At 38.3% G+C, this 22,715-nt stretch overlaps 1 long non-coding RNA gene across 1 annotated transcript in view; it reads left to right on the top strand.

Annotated features, from left to right (window-relative positions):
* LOC140641576 (uncharacterized) overlaps positions 1–18,904 on the top strand; it is a 55,089-nt gene extending 36,185 nt beyond the window's left edge. Inside the window, exon 4 of the long non-coding RNA XR_012038170.1 lies at positions 18,523–18,904. This is a non-coding gene — a long non-coding RNA (uncharacterized lncRNA). The remainder of the gene's footprint in view (positions 1–18,522) is intronic.
* The last annotated feature ends 3,811 nt before the right edge of the window (positions 18,905–22,715 follow it).

Raw genomic sequence — 22,715 nt, 5'->3', positions numbered from 1 at the left:
AAATATAAGATCTTGGGAAAGAAGCCAGTGTTTTCTATTTCAGCAGTCCCAGCAGCTGTTACAAGCATAAGCAAGCCTTCAATACATGTGCTTTCTTTGGCTTTGTGTTTTCCCCTAAATTTAAGTTGATTATAGGAAAAATTTAACCTATAAACCTCAAGATGACATATCACATCAGTAGACCTGAAATGACATTAACTAGTGGTAACAAAGTGGACCCATGGAACATCAGGGAGGCTGTGCACACCATTGTGACCTAGACTGGAAGCTGAGTCTGAAACTCAGATATGTATAGGTTAGATGTGCACTGCCTGTGCAGGTTGCCTCCATTCCATCTAAGGCTGCTTCGGCTATAAATTAGAAGAGATGTTAAGAATCAAACGTGCCCATAATTTGAACATAGTTCAGTAAGAACACAAATATTTCCTTTGTTATGCCTCATTTTGCTAAAATATGTATTTAGCAATTTGCAGATTAGGTTGGAAATGCAAACAAAATTATGGGTAATGAATTAGAACCCTATTTGCAGAAGAAATTGCCCTAAGACATTTTATTAGTCAGTAGGACTAACGTGCATCTCAGAATCCTGTTCAGTTGTCTTATAATGAAACAGAATAAAGACCGAGTTGATACATGTGATGGCCACCAGGATCTAGGGAAAAAATAGCATCCCCCACCCAAGACAGCAAGGATTTATCATTGGGTCTTCACACACAGGGTGCTCAGACCAGCTAGCAAAGAGATTCTTGTTCCTTTGCCAAGTGTATTCCTTACAAGATTAAAAATAGGGACAGTGTCTATCCATAGCAGGTGCTTAGTTAAATGGCAGGCAGGTCTGTTCTTATCTCCCTTCCTTTGACGAAGATTGTGTCTCTGGTTACCACATTTCATGATCTTAACATCATCTAACTTCCAAACGCCTCAAACCACTTGCTAATGGTAATTTGTCTTCCTATGTAGATTTTTCTAAAAAAGGACAACTCCCTGGCATGCTGATATGAATATTCCAGTTTGCTTAACAGTTCTGCCTTTCCTTATAATTAATGAAATAACATTCTAGTTTATTTACCAATCTCTTGTGAGATGGCTAATTAGGGTGAGTTGCTGTCCTTGGTTCTGATGAATTTGGGAAAGAAAATGTAAATTTTTCCACCTTTAAAGAAAATGAGGGCAGCCCAGGTGGCTCAGCGGTTTAGCGCCGCCTTCAGCCCAGGGCATGATCCTGGAGACCCAGGATCGAGTTCCATATCAGGCTCCCTGCATGGAGTCTGCTTCTCCCTCTGCCTTTGTCTCTACCTTTCTCTCTCTCTGTGTCTCTCATGAATAAATAAATAAAATCTTAAAAAAAAGAAAAGAAAAGAAAAGAAAATAAGCAGGCCTGGATTCTACAGAAGCAGTGCCACTCAGAGAAGTCCCACCTGAGCTACCTCTCAGATATTTTTTTTCTGTGTCAACAAATACCACATATGTCTTCTCAAATCATGCACCATTAGCCCTTATTCCAGTTTCAGTGCCTAGAATTCCACAAAATGGCCTGTAACTCAAGTAACCTTGACCTTGATGAGGGGCTTTGTTGTCAGGCAATGGAGCTCAAAATTTTGTATCTTCTGGGTGCTTGTGAAAATCACATTCCAGGCTTCCCTATAGTGATCCTGTTTCAGCAGATCCAGGTAGGATTTGAACGTGCATTTTTTAAAAAGATTTTATTTTTAAGTAATCTCTACACCCAATGTGGGGCTCAAACTCACAATCCCAAGATCAAGAGTCACACGCTCCATCAACTGAGCTAGCCAGGTGCCCTTAGAATGTACATTTTTAGCACATTTAGTAACTAATTCTAATACACATAGTCAATAGACTACACTTTAAGAAATGGCTTTAGATTGGTGTGCTAACTCATTTGTGTCTATAGCACTAGCAAGGGATATTTTCTGTTCTTGAGAGCCATGAGTACCTCCCTGTCCCCACCAGAGTGAAATTAGACACATCCAGAGGAAGGAAAGTGGGAGGAAATGAAGCCAGGTGAAGTAACAAAGAACAGAAAGAAATGGTAGTGGCCTGGAAAAGGAGCCCCACAGCTTTCCTGTGGAAATTCCATTGGAAGCTGTTTGCCTGCTCATGGATGAGACAGTTTGTCTGCCAGACAAGTTGGGTCTACTGCACACTCCCTTGAGCAGAAGCAAATTTCAGGTTTAAAGGATGTTTACCTTAATTTAGAAATGACTACTTTGGCCAGGGGCAGATACTTCTCAAGCTGCCTCAAATGGTGGTAGCAGCATGTTGTGTTGAAAATGTGTATGTGGCAATAAGGCTTCTTTCTCTTGTCCTAGAGGTCAACAATATTGGAGTTTCTCATTCGTATTTAGTGCTGGGAATCTTTATTAAGTGGCATTTGGCAATCTTATTTAGATACTCATTTAATGCTAGAGCTAGGGGCTAATTTACAGAGTATGGTTGAGCTCCTTCTCCTTTTAAAGATGCAGAGACCAAGGCAGAGGGAGGATGGGCGATTCACCAAAGTCCAACAGCCTCATAGAGGAACAGCTGGGACTGGAAGTAGGTCTCTTGAAATCAGTGCAGAGCACTCTGCTGCCTGCTCCCAAACCACAGCCACAGACAAGTGCCTGCTGAATCAGCACAGATGAGTTAGATATATTGGTTTGATAACTGCTTAAGCCTATTTTATTATATGGATAGCAGACACTATTAGCTGCTTTGCATTTCAATGTCATCTGTTTAACTCTACACAATTCCTCCCTTCCTTAAGCATCTTTCTTTCTTTCTTTCTTTTCTTTCTTTCTTTCTTTCTTTCTTTCTTTCTTTCTTTCTTTCTTTCTTTCTTTCTTTCTCTTTCTTTCTCTCTCTCTTTCTTCTTTCTTTCTTTCTCTTTCTTTCTTTCTTTCTTTCTTTCTCTTTCTTTCTTTCTCTCTCTTTTCTTCTTTCTTTCTTTCTCTTTCTTTCTTTTCTTTCTTTCTTTCTTTCTTTCTTTCTTTCTTTCTTTCTTTCCTTCCTTCCTTCCTTCCTTCCTTCCTTCCTTCCTTCCTTCTTCTTTCTTCCTTCCTTCCTTCCTTCCTTCCTTCCTTCCTTCTTTCTTTCTTTCTTTCTTTCTTTCTTTCTTTCTTTCTTTCTTTCTTTCTTTCTTTCTTTCTTTCTTTCTTTCTTTCTTTCTTTCTTTCTTTCTCCTCCACAGTGATTCTTCCAAGTCAGCATTCCTCCTTAACTAAGTACAATTGCCATCTAGTGGCTCAAAGATAGCCATAAAATTTCCTGCAAAAGCTTTGTATGTAGGCCAGAGGAATCAGAGAATTTTTACAGCTTGGAAGAGAACCTTCAGGATCGTCATGTCCAACATCTTCATGTTTCAAATAAGGAAAAGGAGGCTCTTGAGGAGAAAGCAACTTTCTGGAGGCCTCACAGTAGGTCAGTGGAGCCAGGGGTAACCTTGACCACATTGAGGACATGATGTGGGTATTGCCTGGCCCCAACCTCTTGCATGGTGGATGTGCTCCTGGAGGGCAGGAAGGTGGGTGCACCTGGGATTCCAGAGTACCTGGCCCAGGGCCCAATGTACAGTAGTGCCCAGTGTATGTGTGATGGATGAGTCGGTCCTCCATGACCAGACTCATGTTACTAGCTTCTATTTTTTTTTCCATGGTGCCATCAAGTCAAACCAGTTGTTCCCACAAAGGAGGCTCCAGCAATGTGGTATGGTGTCTGGATAGAGGTTTGCATTAGCTGAGTCAACTGAACCGTGTGCTATGCCTTCCAGTTGGCACAGTGTGCTTTCTGCCTCACCTTCAGCCACGTACTTCTGCACTCTTTCTGACTGACCATCTCTTGCCCAGGATTCTTTTGTGTTCAGAGTGAATTTCCTGACAGGCGGCAAATCTAAGCATCTCCTGCCAGAAGTGAGGTGAGCACTCAGGGCCTCATCCCCTTCTATTTATAATGTGCATTGATGTCAGGCAGCCCCAAAGAAGGTACTCAGGGCAGAGTTCAGAACACACCTGACCTCCATGCAGGATGGTGCCATGGGGGTTGGGAATGGGCAAGCACTTTAAATGGCTGCAGATGGTGAGGGTGACAGGGTGACAGACTGTGGGAGGCAGTTTTCTTTGTGTTCCAAATAGGCTGAGGATTTTCTTTTATTCACTGAAACTCTCTGGAAGAAAATGGGGACAGGGAGAGTGTCAGGCATAGGCAGCCCCTGTGGGGAAGGTTTTCTTGAGATCCACAGATGGGCTTCTGAAGGGGAATAATTCCAGGGAAGCCCCTGGAATTATACACAAAATTTAGTGTCATTGTATCACTTTTGGGACAAAAGTTCTCTATCTTTTATAAGCTACTCAAAGGAGTCCATGATCCAATCATGTCAAGAACCACATGTCCAGATCAAGTCCATCTCCAAACTCTTCAAAATGAACCAGTTCTTTGTCTCAGGAAGAGAAGATTCAGCCATAGTTGTATGTTCTTACCACTGTTCTCATCTATACCTGATGTCCTTTTATTTTTATTTGTTATTTTTTTTAATTTTTAAAAAAAGATTGTATTTATTTATTCATGAGAGTCATACAGAGAGAGAGAGAGAGAGAGAGGCAGAGTCACAGGCGGAGGGAGAAGCAGGCTCCATGCAGAGAGCCCGACGTGGGACTCGATCCTGGGTCTCCAAGATCAGGCCTTGGGTCAAAGGCAGCACTAAACTGCTGAGCCACCGGGCTGCCCTCCTGATGTCCTTTTAAAAGGGTGTGTGCACATAAAAAACAAGTAGATAAGTACAATTTTACTGTGTTGACTGCCTTTTATAATGAGTACATATCTAGGTCCCAAACTGAGGCATGCAGAAAAGATACATTTCTTTCTTTTTTTTTTTTTTTTTAAGATTTCATTTATGTATTCATGAGAGACACACAGAGAGAGATTGAGAGAAAGAGAGAGAGAGAGAGAGGCAGAGACACAGGCCGAGGGAGAAGCAGGCTCCATGCAGGGAGCCTGACGTGGGACTCAATTCTGGGTCTCCAGGACCACACCCTGGGCTGAAGGCGGCACTAAACGCTGAGCCACCTGGGCTGCCCCTTCTTTTACTTTTCTAAAATTCAAATTAATTTCTATTTTGAGTCTCCATTCCTTTCATGTGACAGAGACTTAATCCCTCTGTTTGGGATTTTCTATTTCTCTCTCTGCCCCAAAGGATTGTGTGACAATTCTGGGGGCACTTACCTAGAACTGAAGTGCCTACCTAGGACTGAGATGGGTGTAATTGGAAGTATCTGTCTTTTTTGTTGTTTGTATACAAAATCATGTGCTGAGATCCATCCTTGATCCACTGAGTCCCTGGCTGTGGGACCACATGTGTTACCACTGAGTTTTCAATCTTCTGTCCTGGTCCTGGCAGACCTCCCCACTATCTTCATGATGAATCCCTGGGGCTGCATGTGGCTCTTAGCCCGAGCTAAGGCTCTGTGGTCTTGCTTCTTTCCAGGACACTTTGATCTAGGAAAAAAGATGCTTTGGATCTCTCTTTGAAGTCCAAAGTTACCAAGTCTTCCCATTTGTTTTTCAAGAAGAAGCTGGAAATTTTCACATTATGCAAACTTTCCTGATTTTAAATGTTGGAAATTAATTCATTTTGGAAAAATAGTCACTGTGAGTAAAAACAAAACAAAACAAAACAAAAAACACTTTAATAGTCACTGTGAGTAAAAACAAAACAAAACAAAACAAAAAACACTTTCCATGGCCCAGTTTTGCCCCTAGGGCCACCATTTTACAGCCTCTGCCCTAAAGGCTTAGACTTATGGAAACTAAAGCAGGGAAGACACCCATTTTTCTACTTTCAAATGTGTCACTCTCCCTGAGGCAGAAAGCACAGAATCATCTACTGGACTAGGAGAGAAGGGCAGAGGGGAGAAATCTGGGGGCAAAACATTAGTTAATATTTCATAAGTCTTATCTTTCTACACCGTGATATGAGCTTATAAAGATAGATTCTGTATTAAAAAAAATAAAACTTCTTCTATATCCAGGGAAAAAGGCTTGAGATTACACAATATATTTTCAATAACGTAATCATGTTCAGCAAATGCTTTCAATGCAATTATAGAATTTTATATTGGGTTTCCTTAATGATTGTTTAATCCAATTCCTGAGGCTAGATTAACAAAATGAGACAACTGAAGCCTACAGAAGTGAGTTAGTTTTGGTCACCCAGCCAGTCACTGCCAGCCAGATATAGAGTCTCTGACTTTCAGCTCTTTCTGTCCAGTACTGGATAAACCAAGGACCAGGGTACTGCACCCTGCTTGAGTTGGGAGTAGGGGATGGCATGGGAATGGAGGTGGGGCTGGAATGCAGTGCTTAAAGTGAAGGAGGGAAGATCCAAGGGGACATAACCCCAGGAGAAGTCTGATAACTCAGGACTGATAACCTCTTTGAATTTTCATTAAAATTTTAGAAATGCTATTCTAGCCTAATAGTTCTCTACCTTGGCTATAGTTTAGAGTTGTTTAGAACCTGAAGAGCTTTAAAATTTAAATTAAAAATTTTTTAGAGTACAGGGAGGCCTGTACTCTACCCCTAAAGATTCTGACTTTATCAATCTGGTGGTAGGGTCAAGGTATCTGTGGTTGGAAAGGCTCTCCTGGTGATCTTCCTGTGCAATGAGGTGTAGAATGACTGCTCCAGCCACACAGAACCACCACCATTTTCCAAATGGAATGCATCTGCCCTCCCTGTGCACTTGCTTTCCTCTCAGCCATTGGGGATCCCTGGGTGGCTCAGCGGTTTAGCGCCTGACTTTGGCCCAGGATGTGATCCTGGGGTCCAGGGATGGAGTCCTGCATTAGGCTCCCTGCATGGAGCCTGCTTCTCCCTCTGCCTGTGTCTCTGCCTCTCTCTCTCTCTCTCTCTAACAAATAAATAAAATCTTTTAAAAAAAGAAGGAATAATTGGAAACAGATTGTATGGTCCATAAGGGCAGGGATTTTTCATTGGTTTTGTTCCTTGCTATACTCTGATGCCTACAACTTCTAGATGCCTACAAAATCTAGAAATACTTCTAGATTTCTACAATCTAGAAAGGGTTGGAGTGAATGGATGGATATTGAATAAGTGGTGATTCTGAGAAGGCTTTCTCTTCTTCTCCTTTCCCATTTATCATTCATTTCAGTGACACTGGGCTTTGTTTTGAGTGCTGTAACAGATGCTGTTTTGAATTGCCAGACGAGATCACCAGGAGCTCCCTTTAAGGATATCTGGCTTTGGAAATTTGCTAACCCTGACGACAGTATTTGCAGGCAAAGTGTGACTCAATCTCTTAAGTACTTCTTAGAAACATAATAATCTTTCAGACTGACTAAATATAATATAGTCATAAGACCCTAACTTTATCATTATTCACCCTCATTTCAACACACACGCACACACACACAGGAAAGATCCTGAGTTACACTGAGCTGTTACACATGGAGCGGCACTCAGGGCTTGGTAAACCAGGACCACATCATTTCTGCCCTTAAGAACTCAGAAGCCCAGTGGGCTGAATCAGCACTGAATTTGACCATCTCTTGATGACTGCTTGTCTGACTAAACCTCTGACAGAGAATGACAGAATTTTAGAGCTGGAAGGGATCTTAGAGATCATCTGGTTTAACCCTATGCATTTGATGAATAAGGAGGCTGAGATCCAGAGACATGTCATTGCTCAAAGTAACACAGCTCATTAGCTGCTGAACAAGCATCAGCTGGTGTCACTGGCATTTTCTGTTTACTTTGTTACCAGCTCTAGAACTGCCTCATACTGCATCCAAATCATTTAATGTAGGAATGGCAAGTCATTCTCTGTTCCTTATCATGAAAAAGGACTTTAAAGGAGAGTTGTGATCCTTGAAAATCAACTTCTTTAGGTTAAAAGTGAGGTTAGAATGTGTTGAAATACATTGGTCTCAGTTTGAAAGAACAGATGGTGATTTTTTTTTTTAGCTTTTCAAGTGAAAACATTAATTTCCTTTAAAGTTTTTCTCAAAACCAAATTCTTTTTCCAGATTTAGAACTTCACAAAACAATGTCTTAACCATGCTGAATTATTCACTGTCCCACAAATGTACTGTATATTTGTAGAGTATCCTTTTCCTCCCTAATCCAGTTTTTTGTCCTGGCTGATCTCTATGCAGTCACATCCTACATGTTCTTCCAAATCTACTTAAATTTTCTCTCCTCTCTAAGTGTCCTCTTGACCATCTGCCTTGCCTGGAATAGTATCTTCTTTTTCCCAATTTCTTTAACGTTTGTGAGAGAATTTAATAACAACCTATTCATTTTATTGTATATTAGAAAAATATATTAGCATATCAGACCCATGATTTCAGTTATTTTTTAAAAATATCACACTGATAGTTTTTATATCATTAATGGAAGGATGTCTTTGTTATTGCTATCATTTATTATTTCTGCAAAACAAACTGCTCCAAAACTTAATGGCTTAAAAAAGAATGACTATTGAGCTTATAATTTTATGGTTCAGCAATTTAGTCTGAATTCATTTAGGCAAATCTTTTGGTTTCAACTGGGCTCCATGTGTCTGTGGTCAGCTGCAGCTTTGCTAAGGCTAAGCCTATGGGGATTGGCTAGTTGTCTGTTGGAGCCCTGTCTTTCTTCTTCACATGGTCCACCATTCCCTATTAGGTTTGCCAGGCTTTTTCTATGGTAGAGCCAGGGTTCCAAAGAGATATAGCGGAAGTGTGCACAGCCTCTTGAGGCCATGTGAAACTAGTACACCATCACTTTTGCTGTATTATAGTGGTTCAAGCAAGTTGCAAGTCTAGTTCCTCTCTCTCTAAGTGTGAGGAGCTGCAAAGTCATATTGCAGGGGATATTGATGGGAAGAAGAGCTAGGGAAACATTGCAATCAATTTATACCAAAGTTGATTTACATAAATTGGATGCAGTAGGAGACTATGGAAAAGACTAAACTGGTTACCCAAGTGGCTGAGTGCAGATAGATACAATCCATCTGATGATTAATCATTTATTGCCTTGTAACAATTCTGGTATGACCATCGGTAGCACCAGCCTGAAATGCAGCTAGAATGTGGCATCTCCTGTATCTTAATCTCTACGATCTGGGTTATTCTAGCCTCACCTAAGGCCTCCCTTCAGATCTCAGGATTGGAGTGTGTTTGAGCAGTTAGAGAGGGAGGGTGTTAAGGCAGAGGAAGATTCCCTAAGGACATCTTACATATGTTGTCTTTTTCCACAGCCTTCAGGCAGTGGTTATCATTCAGGTGGAACCTGGATCAATCTCAGTGTATCTGAATACTAGTGTTACTGACTTGCTCTTGGATTGCTAGTTTGGGGCAGGTATTAAGATTAACTATTCTGATTTAGCCATTATGATACAGCCATGTTAAAGCCAAGAACATTTTGCTGGGGCACAAAGTACAATTAAAATTTCAGTGTAAGAAGAAACTAGTAATGCGAGAAGGGACATTTTGATTATATTGCTGAGCTCTGCCCCAGGATTGAGACAGATGAGATGGGGGTTAACCAAGTCATATTAAGTGGTTGACAATGAGCCAGGAGACTCACCTGGGCATCAGGCTGAAATGCTGAAATTAAATTAGAATACATTGAGGATATGGTTCTAATGAACTCAGGTTTCCATGAGCAACTCCTTAAATACTTAAAAAATGCAAATTGACCCAATCTTGCGAAGGGAGACAACATAATCAAGGTGAACTTTAAAAAAGAAGGAACAAAGGAAGGAAGGAAAGAAGGAAGGGAGGAAAAGTGAAGAGAAAAAAATTCCTCATAGGGAAGACACTTACCTATCAAGTACTTTCACAAGGAGTGACTGCAAATTACCTGGTGCAGACCACAGGAATCCTGAACACATCCAGCCCATAGTCCCCTCGTTACAGTAATGATAGTCAGCCAAACCACTGAGACTGTTTAATATATGATGTATTTGTTGGCTGGGGTGCCATGACACAGTACTACAAACTCGGTGGTTTAGAACAACAAATATATTGTCTCACTATTCTGGAGGCTACAAGCATCTGAAATTAAGGTTTTGGTAGGGCCCTGCTCTCTCTAAAACCTATAGTGTAAGGATTCTCTTTTGCCTTTTCCAGCTTCTGGTAGTCTCGTTACAGGAGTTTTGTTCCCTTAGGGCCTGGGCTCTTGGTTGAGCTGCTTCAAAAAATGAAGAGGTAGACCAGAGTAGTGGGCAGCAAAGCAAAGTTTATTGAGCAAGAGTATGAAGCTCCTGGAGAGGGAGAGGGGCCTGAGTGAGTTGCCCTAGGAGTTTCTAAGTTTAGGGGGTTTTATGAGCTCTTTTGCAGAACTTTCTTAAGCAATCAGGGTGTGCTGAGTCCTGCCAATCAGGGCTTTGGTCACGTGTCTGTCTACTTATTAGGTTAATGTCCATGTGCTGATGGTCCTTTTTTTGGCTGACATCCGGAGGCTTAGGTCTTAACTGCCCCTGCCCATGATATTGACAATGCTTTTATGGTTAATTGTCTTATTCTAGGACATTTTTCAGAAGTCATTTGTGCAAAGGCTTAAAAGCAGAATGTCAGTGCAGTCCTGTCTAAGCTGGAAAACAGAATGTCAGTGCTGTTTTATTTGAGCTGTTCTGACTGCATATTTTCTTGTTGGGGACCCTGGCTCTGACTACCTAACTGTTCATATAACTCCTAACAGTCCCAGATGTCCCTTGGTTTACCTGTGGAACTCCAGTCCACTACCCCCACATGACATTCTCCCTACATCTCTTCATCTTGTCCTCCCTAGTGCAAGTCTATCTCTATGTCCAAATTTCAATTTTTTATAAGGACACCAGTCATATTGGATTGGGGTTCATTCTAATGATCTATTTTAACTTTATCACTTCTTAAAAGACTCTATTTCCAGATAAAGTCACATTCTGAGGTATTGGAGGTTAGAGCTTCAACATATCTTTTTTTGTGGGGGACACAACCCATGACACATGACATGGTGCTATTTATCTGGAATGGATAACTTATTTTATTTCTAACCTGTCAACTGCCATGTAAATATGTAAAATTTAAATATGCCTTGCAAGAAGTTGTCTGGTTCAAAAAAAATCACAAAGGAAATCTATGGAGAAAACAAGAATTGCCAAAAAATTGGCAAATGTTTTACTATCAGAAAATCTGGAAAAACACGTTTTTAAAGATAGCTGAACTGCATCTATATCTGCATGTTACCATTTATTGCTGTTACTGGTGAAGATCAAGAGGCAAATAGCTGTCTAATCATAAAAGATGGAAAAACAGTGAAATGGAGGCAATTTCAAGACACTAAATTGTTTTTTTATGGTCAGCCTATCTAATAAATGGCTTATCTTTGTAACCCACATATATCTGGAGCTCCACTTGGACCTATCACCCTGTGGTGTTACATGAATGAAAAAATACATCCCATGATTAGGACAGGAAAATATAATTGGAAGCATTTCATATCTTCTCAGTATCTTTTGACGAAATGCTAAAATGGCAGAATATGATTAATAAATAGTAAATGTTCTGGAAGAGAATGTTCTTCAATTCCATCCCCAGGCGTACACACAGCACTCACGCGCACACGTCTGGCAGTGGTTTTTGAAGTGAATGATCCCCCTCTCTTTTCTCCTGCAAACTCTTCTATTACTCAGCCCTATGTTGGACTTCTCTGTTCTCCTTCCCTTTCTACTTGAGCCCTTTATGATGGAGAATAACCAAGTTTCTCTGGTTTCTTTAGGTTTGTTTTTTTCCTCCAAATGTACTTATTTCTCAGGTTTAGCAGAGCAAAGGAGGGTCTGGGTGCCTGTCCTGCAGCCAAAATCCACTCTTGTTAGGAGGAAATGGGAGAGGCAGTGAATACTCAGACAATATTTTGTCAGCTGCTTGCACTTCAATATTTTTTGATGGTGCACATTTTTGATATAAAGCAAGCAGTATTCTCTCTTATTAGTAGAAGCCAATTTCTTCCTGACAGCCATTAAATAGACATTGAACAAATATTTTTTTTACTTATTTATTTGCATCAATGATGACTTATTCTTTATTTTTAATTTTTAAAATTCAAGTATAATTAAGATACATAAGATATATATTAGTTTCAGATGTGGAATATAATGCTTCAACAATTCTATATAATTCTCAGTGCTCATCTCTTTTTAAAGATTTTATTTATTTATTTATTTATTTATTTATTTATTTATTTATTTATGAGAGAGAGAGAGAAAGAGAGAGAGTGCAAGCAAGGGAGGAGGAACAGAAGGGGAGGAAATGGGAGGGGGAAAGAATCTCAAGCAAACTCTGTGCCAAGTGCTGAGCCCAACATGGGGCTCAATCTTAAAACCCTGAGATCATGAGCTGAAATCAGGAGTCAGATGCTTAACCAACTGAACCACTCAGGTACCCCAAGTTAATGTACTCTTGATTCCCTTTATCTATTTCACCCATCCCTCCACCTACCTCCCCTCTGGCAATTACCAGTTTGTTCTCTATATTTGAGAATCTGGGGTTTTTTGTTTTGTTTGTTTTGGTTTGTCTCTTTGTTTGCTCATTTACTTTGTTTCTTAAATTCCATGTGAGTAAAATCATATGGCATTTGTTTTTTTCTAGCTGACTATTTCACTTTGTGTTATATCCCCTTAGTCCATCCATGTTATTGTGTTTTTTTTTTTTAAGATCTTATTTATTCATGAGAGACACAGAGAGAAAGGCAGAGGAAGGAGATGCAGGCTCCCTGTGAGGAGCCCGTTGTAGGATTCGATCCCAGGACTCCAGGATCACACCCTGATCTGATGGCAGACATTCAACCATTGAGCCACCCAGGTTGTGAAAACAGCATGATTTCATTCTTTGTTGCAAATGGCATGATTTCATTCTTTTTTATGGCTGGGTAATATTCCATTGTATATGTATAAACCACATCTTCTTTATTCACCTGTGGATGGACTCTTGGGTTGCTTCCATATCTTGGCTATTGTGAACAATGCTTCCATAGACTTAGGGGTGTATATAGCTTTTCGAGTTACTGTTTCTGTTTTCTTTGGGTAAAAAGCCAGTAATGGAATTATTGAATCATATGGTAATTCTATTTTTAATTTTTAAAGGAACTTCTATACGGTTTTCTTTTTTTTAAGATTTATTTATTTATGATAGACAGAGAGAGAAAGGCAGAGAGACAGGAGGAGGGAGAAGCAGGCTCCATGCCGGGAGCCCCACGCGGGACTCGATCCTAGGACTCCAGGATCGCGCCCTGGGCCAAAGGCAGGCGCCAAACCGCTGAGCCACCCAGGGATCCCCTCTATACTGTTTTCTACAGTGGAAGCACCAGTTTGTATTCCCACCAACAGTGTAAGAGGGTTCCCCCCTTTTTTTTTTCACATCCTTGCCAAAACCTGTTATTTCTTGTGTTTTTTATTTTAGCTGTTCTGACAGGTGTGAAGTGATAGCTCATTATTGTTTTGATTTGCATTTCCTTGATGATTCGTGGTGTTGAGCATCTTTTCGTGTGTTTGTCGGCCATCTGTATGTCTTCTTTGGAAAAATGTCTATTGGGTTCCTGTGCGCATTTTAATCAGATCATTTGTTTTTTGAGTGTTGAGTTGTAAAAGTTCTTTGTATATTTTGGATATTAACGCCTTACAGGATATATCATTTGCAAATATCTTCTCTCATTCAGTAGGTTGTCTTTTTGTTTTATTGATGGTTTTCTTCACTGGGTGAACTAAAATTTTAGAATATTTCTTTGAGCACCAAATTATTAGTGCTCTGAGTACTTCCACATATGAAGGTCTTAGGAAAATGTGCTTTTGTGATCAAAGGCAATAAGGTGTTGGTGAAGAGAGAATAAGGTTGAAAAGCATGGATTCAATCTGAAAAGGTGATGACTGAGAGGACATGTAAAAAAAAAATCAATAAAATCATTAAAACATGGGGAGTACGTGGATGCTAGTATAGTTTCCTAATTCTAGGATATTAGAACTAGGTTGAAGAGTTGTGCTAAGAACCACAAGGAAGGTATAATTCCAAATAACAATTTTAAAGTTCAGTTTGTGTCATTTAAAGTTTTAACCTGATGAAAAAGTGGTTTAAGATGGAGTGATGAGTTTCCATGATTCCATGTTAGGAGTACTTGATACGCTCTCCCAAAGTTCCCCAATAAAATGCCTAAGAAAGAGTATTTAAAAAGCAACGCCAGAAAACAAAGAGAAGCCTATATGCTGTCATCTAGTGTGAATTTCTACTAAAGAGAATTTCTACAAAAACATTGATGAATGTGCCCCTAGTGATGGAAGTTAGAAAAAGGTTTTGATCGCTCCTTTTTTCTGTCCTCTTAAATGTGAGATAACTTTAATTAGAAAAACAGGTGCTTGCCTGTCTCTGCAAGGGGATTGTTTTCTGTGGTAGGCAGTGTTGTATAACTTGTCCCACATCTGTCTCATCATTTCTCCTTTTATATCCTTTGAAAACTAAATCTCTGAGTATGTAACACAGCCAGGAATCGAAAGGTCTGATTGGGTTCACATTGCAAGTATTCATTGTTTCAATCTAAGGATTTTCTCTTGGGTAGGTGGGAGTGTAGGTGTACATACATTTGTGCTCAGATTTTCTGAACATTTCTCTACTTTATTTCTATGGACCTAACCTGAAAAAGAAAGGTGTGGAAAATACATTAATATCTACTCTCATGATTATTACTGATTCTCCAAACATTTATAATTACCTGGGCTGCATTCTTCAGACCCTCTTTGAGGTAATGTTGATGGATAGGACATAGCAAATTTTCTGTACTCTAGCATAATGCCAAGTGTTACAATTGCTAATGCATATTTTATAATTCTAGAAGTTTATGAGATCACATTCGGTGCCTATAATCCCTGGGGTGCAATTTAAAGAAGAAAAAATGGAATCTAACCAAGGGCAATGTAGAAGTTTTGGAGAAATAAATAGAGGATGTGCAATTATAATGGTCAAGGATCTTAAAACTCAAACTCAGATTTTATGCCACTCTATTATATATATAATGTATATATATGTTTAATATATATAATAATCATTTATAAAGTTGATTGTTTTATATAGTAGAAGGGAAGATAGAAAGAAAAATTTGTCCTAAAACTGTTGTCTAATTTTTAAAATAACATTTATTTTTCTTTTCGATTTAAAAAGTAATGTCTGCTTACTGTTTGGACTTTAAAAAGTAACATTGTATTACTATAGAAAAAATTAAAATACAGTAGAATACTATAATACAGCTAATATTATATAGTATTTATGATGTGCTAGACATCATTCTAAACACTTGATGTATAGTAACCATTTTCATTTTCACAATATCTTCTCGGGTAGATATTATTAGTCCTACTCATAGATAAGAAACTAAGTCATAGATAATTTAATTAACATGTATATACTTGGTCTTATATCTTTTATAATTTTATTATTTTCATATATAAAAAAATATGTTCTTATATGTTATGTGATTTTATTTTCTTTTATTATCTTCTGTTTTTGAAGATCACTAGTAGTTCTCTTTCAACTTTTTCAAAAATATTACTAACCTATATTTTTTTCTAATTACCAAAATAAGAAATGAAATGATATCTTTGGATTTTCTTCTATATATGAATGATGAAGCAACACTTCCCTTTCTCATCTCCATTTCTAGTCTTTTTTAATGTAATCTGGAGTTTACTTTAAATTTTTTTATATTTTTAAAATTGTCTTTATATTATATAATCTTTCTATCAGGATTGCAATTTGACAACTATATTCCATTTTGTAACCAAGTTTATAATTCTTTAGACTTATTTCAAAGGTTTTCAATGCTTGTTGCCAATTCTTTTACATCTTCCTATTTTTCCCTTTAATTTTGATTCGTCTCTTAATCTTAAAGGTTATTGTTTTCTTGCTTTCTGCTTTTTCATAGGATAGGTGAATAGAGACTTTTAGTCTGTTACACACAGAAGATTGTCTTTTGATTGCCTTCACATCTATTTGAGTGAATTTTTAAAATCTGGGTTGGAGCATTTCTCTTCCAAAAACTCTGAAAATCTTACTCCATTGTATTCTGGCACTAGCATTGCAAATAAAAGCCTGAGGCCAGCCTGGTTCCTTTATGCACAACATGTTTGTACATATTCCTGTAAGGTTTTTCCTTTATCCATATAATTCTAAACTTTTTTCAGAATATGTCTATGCATTTATCTTTTTGTCAAGGGGAGTCAAGAAGCTCAATAGTTAAGGACTCAAGCTTGGCAATCCAATAACATAGACTGAATGTCAACTCTGCTACTTGAGTTGAGACTTTTAAATGTCCTCTAATGACCCTCTCCAAGACTCAGTTTCCTCAACATAAAGTAGAATAATGACTTTACTGCTTACATTTGTTGTTAAGGTTCAATGAAAGCATGGATAGAAAATGTATAGCACAGTACCTGGCTCATAGTAAGTGACAATTATTACTGTCATTAGTCTTACCTGGAACATGATTCATTCTTTCAATCTTTGTTCTAATGCAAAAGTCAAAGCAGACTCAAGAGCCATAGATTTCACTCCTCATCAAAGTTTTTGAATAATTCAAAGAATAGAGGCAAACACACCAGGTAGAAAGAAAGCATTCTTTTCCTGGAGAAGCCTGAAATCATCAAAAGGTTGCAAAAGTTTGCAAAATATCTTTTTTGTTTTTTAACACATTGGGGCTTGGGCTTTGGTTTTGGATTAACCAACGCATTTTGAACAATGTGCATGGAACCAATTAATTTTGAACAAATGTGCATGGAAATCTTATTCACAAAGGGAGCTATTTTGGTTTTGAAGGACCGTTTCATTTATATTCCATCAACTACACATGGATAGGAAAATGCTTACATGATTACCCCTTATTCTCCAGCTATGTTCCTTAAATCCAGACATTCCTGCTGTATTCAAAATAAGCAACCTAGACAGACCAGGCATATCCTGATGATAATGTTCTACAGCTAGAGATTACTTGGAAAAAATACTGTTGACATGTTTACAACGAGATCTGAATGAGGTCATTTATACCCTTGTGTAGAGAAGGAGTCAACCCTTTCCTTCCTAACTTTCATACTCCAGTGTTTTTCAACTCAGAAAAATGTTCCTAAAATAGATCTTTGATTACTGTTTCTGACTCAAGTTTTATTCTTAGGAAGGAACATCAATAATTCTTCTGTCCAGCTCTTTCTTTGTTGTCCATAACTATTATTTTTAAAAATCCCATTTTCTCCATTCCTTTTCCCTCATCTTTTTTCATATTGTAAATGTCGCCTCCAAATGTCGATTTAAATATTATTATATATTTGGGTTCATATATTTTCTTTCCTCACTCATCTCCATGTTCATTTCATCCTGTTCTCTTACATCTTGGACTGTTCTCCTTATATTTTTTCCAGAAGAGTTTTTCTAGGATTAATTTTTTATAAGAGTCTTATTTTTTTATACACTGCTAAACCAGCAAACAGATTTCTATAATTTTCTTTTTCTGGATCTTAAATTAGATTGTATTCAGAGGTTTCTTCTCACACTGAGTATGAATTCCTTTTTCTTTGTTCTACAACATTTAAAAAATCAGCTTGATGCTTTTTTCCCACTGACTTATACTTGAATAAGAGGTATTTCTATGGTAAGTAGATGGTCTTTGATCTCATTCTTTGCCCTCTTGAATTTGGTTGTATTCTGTTTTCAGGTAGCAGAATCTAATACTCTTTCATTTTGTGTGGCTTGGCTGGACTGAGATGCTATAACCTTCTAACTGTCAAGCTCTCTAGTAACTAAACAGATGATATTGTGAAAATCTATCATTTACTGTATATCTTTTCCCCAGGGTTTATCTTTCTCCAGCTCCATCTACTGTTCTTTACCCAATGGTATTACCTGATTTTGCTGCCCTAAACCCCTCCCTCCATTCCCCACTTCATGCTGACATAGTTAATGGGAGTTATAGTTGCTGATAATGTAGAAAAAGTAGAATAAATTGGAGATAGAGAACAACATTCCAATATCTATCTATCATCTATCTATCTATCATTCCTATAATAGGAGGTTGTGTTCTCAGTGTTCTAGTTGGTAAAGACCCTGACTTTCTTAATAAGGAAAGAAAAGTGATTCGAAGATAAACAAAATCTCTTACTTTCTGCGAAAGTACTTTCATGGGTTCTGAAGTTAGGAAATAAAAGATATGGCATCTCCCACCTTGCTATCTTTTTGATCATTTGTTTTTGGGAAAGCCAGCTGCTCTGTTATAAATATACTCATTCGGCCCTGTGAGGAAACCCACATGGAGAGGAACCAAGCCCTCCCACCAACAACTAGCATCAATATGATAGCCATGTGAATGAACTACTTTTGAAACAATTTTTCCAGCTCTCGTCCAGTTTAGTCTGGACTTCTTAAGATGACTGTATCTTCATCTGACATCTTGACTGCTTATGAGAAACCTCAGGTCAGAATCTCCCAGACAATTCACTCCCAAATTCTTGACCCCCAGAAACTGCTGTGAGACAATAACCAAACTGTGGAAGGAGCCTCGGTGTCCATCGAAAGATGAATGGATGAAGAAGATGTGGTTTATGTATACAATGGAATATTACTCAGCCATTAGAAAGGACAAATACCCACCATTTGCTCGACGTGGATGGAACTGGAGGGTATTATGCTGAGTGAAGTAAGTCAATCAGAGAAGGACAAACATTAGATGGTCTCATTCATTTGGGGAATATAAAAAATAGTGAAAAGGACTAAAGGGGAAAGGAGAAAAAATGAGTGGGAAATATCAGAAAGGGAGACAGAACATGAGAGACTCCTGACTCTGGGAAACGAACTAGGGGTTGTGGAAGGGGAGGTGGGCAGAGGGTGGGGATGACTGGGTGATGGGCACTGAGGGGGGCACTTGATGGGATGAGCACTGGGTGTTATTCTATATGTTGGCAAATTGAACACCAATAAAAAATAAATCTATAAATTAAAAAAAAGAAACTGCTGTGAGAAACAATATACGCTTATTTCATTTATTTTTATTTAAATTTTTAAATTGAGATAAAATTTGTATTCCATATAATTTACTACTTTCAAAATTACAATTCAATGGTTTTTAGTATATTCATACTATTGCACAACCATCACCACTACCTAATTCCAGAATACTTCCTCACCCCGAAAATAAATCCTGTATCTCCTAATTCTTCTCTCCTCCCATCCCCTGACAACCAGTAATTTATTTTCTGTCTTCTGGATTTGCCTTTTTTGGACATTTCATATAAAATGGAATCACACAACATGTGACTGTGTCTGTCTTTGTTTATTTAGCATAATATTTTCAAGCTTTGTGATATTGTAGCATGTATCAGCACTTCTTTCCTTTTTATGGCTGAATAATATTCTATTGTATGGACATACCTTATTTTGTTTATCCATTCATCTCCAGATAATCCATGCAATCACTTGAGTTGTTTCCATCTTTTAGCTACTATGAATAATGCTGCTACGGACATTTGTGTATAAGTTTTTGCGTGAACACATATTTTCAATTCTCTCAGGTATATACCTAAGAGTAGAATTGCTGGGTCATATGGTAATTCTACCTTTAACTTTTTGAGAATAAATATTAATAGATGTGTTAAACTACTAAAGCTTTGGGGCAGTTTATTATGCAGGAATTGATAAAAATTGCCCTTCTTTTAGTGCATAGAATAATTGGTATGTCATGGGTTCTTTTCATGGCATAGTCCCTTTGAGATTCTAAGAATAGATTGACTATTGGTCAAGTATTCAGTGTCATTATGGGGTTTGGGTTTTTTTTTTTTTTTTTACAGTTTTTATATGTGATGTCATAAGAGTTTTTGTTGAAATTTGGGAGAGGCCATGAATGAGGCTATTAGTATCTATTATTACATATCAAATTACCACAAATTTAACAGCTTAAAAATTCTACACACTTGTTATCTCACAGCTTCTGTGAATCAGAGCTTGACTTGGCTAGTTCCTCTGCTCAGGGTCTAACCAGGCTGCAATTAAGGTGTCATTTGGGATACTTCTCATCTGGAGGCTTATTGAGGAAAGAATCTGCTTCCAAGCTCACTTAGACTTTTGGAAGAATTCATTTCTTGTGATTGTAGGACTCAGGGCTCTATCTTCTTGTTGGCTATTGCCTGGAAGGTGCCCATGGTTCTTCGTGGCTACTTTCACATGGACTTCCCAACATGGCCACTTTTTTCACCGAGGCAGCAGGCAGAGTCTTTAGGATGAGGGTGCTAGCAACATGGTCTTAAAAAATTGTAACCTAGTCACCAAAGTGGCATTGAATCCCTTTGTTATATTCTATCACTTAGAAGCCGGCCACAGGTCCTGCTCACACTTAATGGGAGAGGATTATCCAAGGTTATGAACATTAAGATGTAGGGATCATGGGGGCTTTCCAGAGTCTGTCTGCCATAGGCTGCAAACCAAATACCATTCTAAACAAGATGTGGAGAAAAATCTTGGAGAGAAGAGCTTTTCTATTTTACTTTAAAGTATTTCTAAAAGGCTGGAATTTATTTGGTGGTACTTTTATGATGTATTTTCACTCTTACTTCTTAAATTTCTTTTCTTTTCTCACTTTGCTCTCTAGCTCAAATTTGGAGAAACAAATTGCAATCTAGATCTAGCTTTAATGGTTCTATGGTCTCCATATAGTCACTGTGTTGAAAACTTTAGGAGTCAGTATAGGATAAGGCTTATAAACATGGGCTCTGGAGTTAGGGAAAGCCTGGGTTCAAAGTTTGGCTCTGCTGCTTACTAGCTGTGTCACTTTGGGCAAATTGGTTAACCTTTTATGTTTCAATTTCTTTGTCTGTAACATAGGCGTAATAGTAATATTTACCCCAAGGGGTCATGCATATTCAAGGACAGAACTCCTATAAAGTGTTTAACATATCACTTTATATATTGTAAGCACTCTATTAATGCAAATTTATAATAATGACAAGAACAATTATTATTATTATAATTATTATTATTATTAACCTAAAGAGGAGAGTTTTGAGGATGAGGGAACAGGAAACAGTATGGTACAAAGGACAAGTATGATAAAGACTCAACAAATTTAGCGATTGGAAGGTTATTGCTGGTCATGATAAGAGCTGTGCCATTGGATGGGGGTTAGGCTGTAACTGTACTGCTGTGCAGGTATGCAGGGAATGGGAAGTTAGGAAGAGAAAGCAAAAGGAAAGGGCATTGACTCTGGTGGGAGAAACTCTGAAGGAGGGTCAGTTGAGCAATATGGACTCTGTGCCCTTTGTCTATACATGTAATAGTTAACAAGGTGTCACCTTACAAAGACAGTATGTATATGCAACAACTTCTCAAACCTCTGCTGGAGATTCAGTCTTTTCCCTTTTTGGGTTAGTGCATTTCAAACCTTTTTGTATAGGAAAATTTTAAAAATCCAAACTTCTATTACTGACTTCTTTATAATTTGCTAAATTACAACTTTAAGTATTTAAAGGTTTCTAGCATACATAGCAAGCTGATGCAATAAACGAAAAAAGAAGAAAGAAGAAGAAGAAGAAGAAGAAGAAGAAGAAGAAGAAGAAGAAGAAGGAAGAAGAAGAAGAAGAAGAAGAAGAAGAAGAAGAAGAAGAAGAAGCTGATCTGTAAGAGGCAGGGGAGATTAGTAAAGAGTTACATATACCCAGCTGGCATGGAAATGAATGGTGGAGCCTTTGAGTGTGAGGAGGGAGATGGATCAAATATAAGCCAAAGATGGTGGAATTAGAGGTTTTAATGTTGCATACTAAATTACAAAACCATTTGGCATGTGACCAGCTATCAATATGGGCAAAATGCAGACGCTGATGTTTATGTTTTCCCTGAGCTAGTTGGAGGATTTATCTGTGCAGTAATAAGCTGTCCAAGCTGGAACAGTAGGGAAGATGCTTGAGTTTGGAATTTATTATTATTCCATTTACCATTGTCCTTCGTGCCAGCAGTCACACTTCACCCAAGATCTTTCTGAATAATTTCAGTTCATCAGCCAGAAAGAAGAATAATTCCTCAAGGTAAGGGCCATAAGCCCAATGCTGTGCCTTTACCTTAAATGGGCACTGGAAATAGCATATGATGCAGTGTCTCGTCATTTATAGAGCCAACAAGAGCCTTAGTTCTTCCTTTGGGGGATGCTAGCGGAAACTTCAATAAAGTGTTGCCACGAGGAAGTAAAAAGGTCCTGAACTGGAATCACAAAGTCCAATAATAAATCCTCATTCCATTACTTACTATGTGAACTTAGGGCATTTCATGCCTCTAAACCCCATTTTATTAGCTGTAAAATGGGGCAATTATGTCACTCCCATGGATTGTTGTACAAGCGTGATGAGATGCTGGGTGTCTGCATGTTGAAGGTTCAATAAATTTTTCCTGGATTTGGATTCCTAGCACATCTCTACTTTCTATTCGATGTATATTTTGAATTCTTCCTGTGAATATGACTTGTGTAATAACCTCTAATTTCCATCCCCAAAATGGGGAGTAGTGAGTTACCTGTTCACAGTAACTGCCATAGCTGTACGGTAGACAGTGAATGAGTAACTATGGTGAACTGATGTGACTTCATTGTCATGGACGTCCAGACCCTTAGCTGTGTCTCAAACCCACTGAGTGACCTTGAAAATGATCTAGAGTCTTTGAGCCTGCTTCCTGATT

This window comes from Canis lupus, chromosome 10 (genome assembly GCF_048164855.1).
Source record: "Canis lupus baileyi chromosome 10, mCanLup2.hap1, whole genome shotgun sequence".
Lineage (NCBI taxonomy): Eukaryota > Metazoa > Chordata > Mammalia > Carnivora > Canidae > Canis > Canis lupus.
Note: the sequence above shows the minus strand (reverse complement) of the source record. Positions and strands in the feature narration are given on the sequence as shown.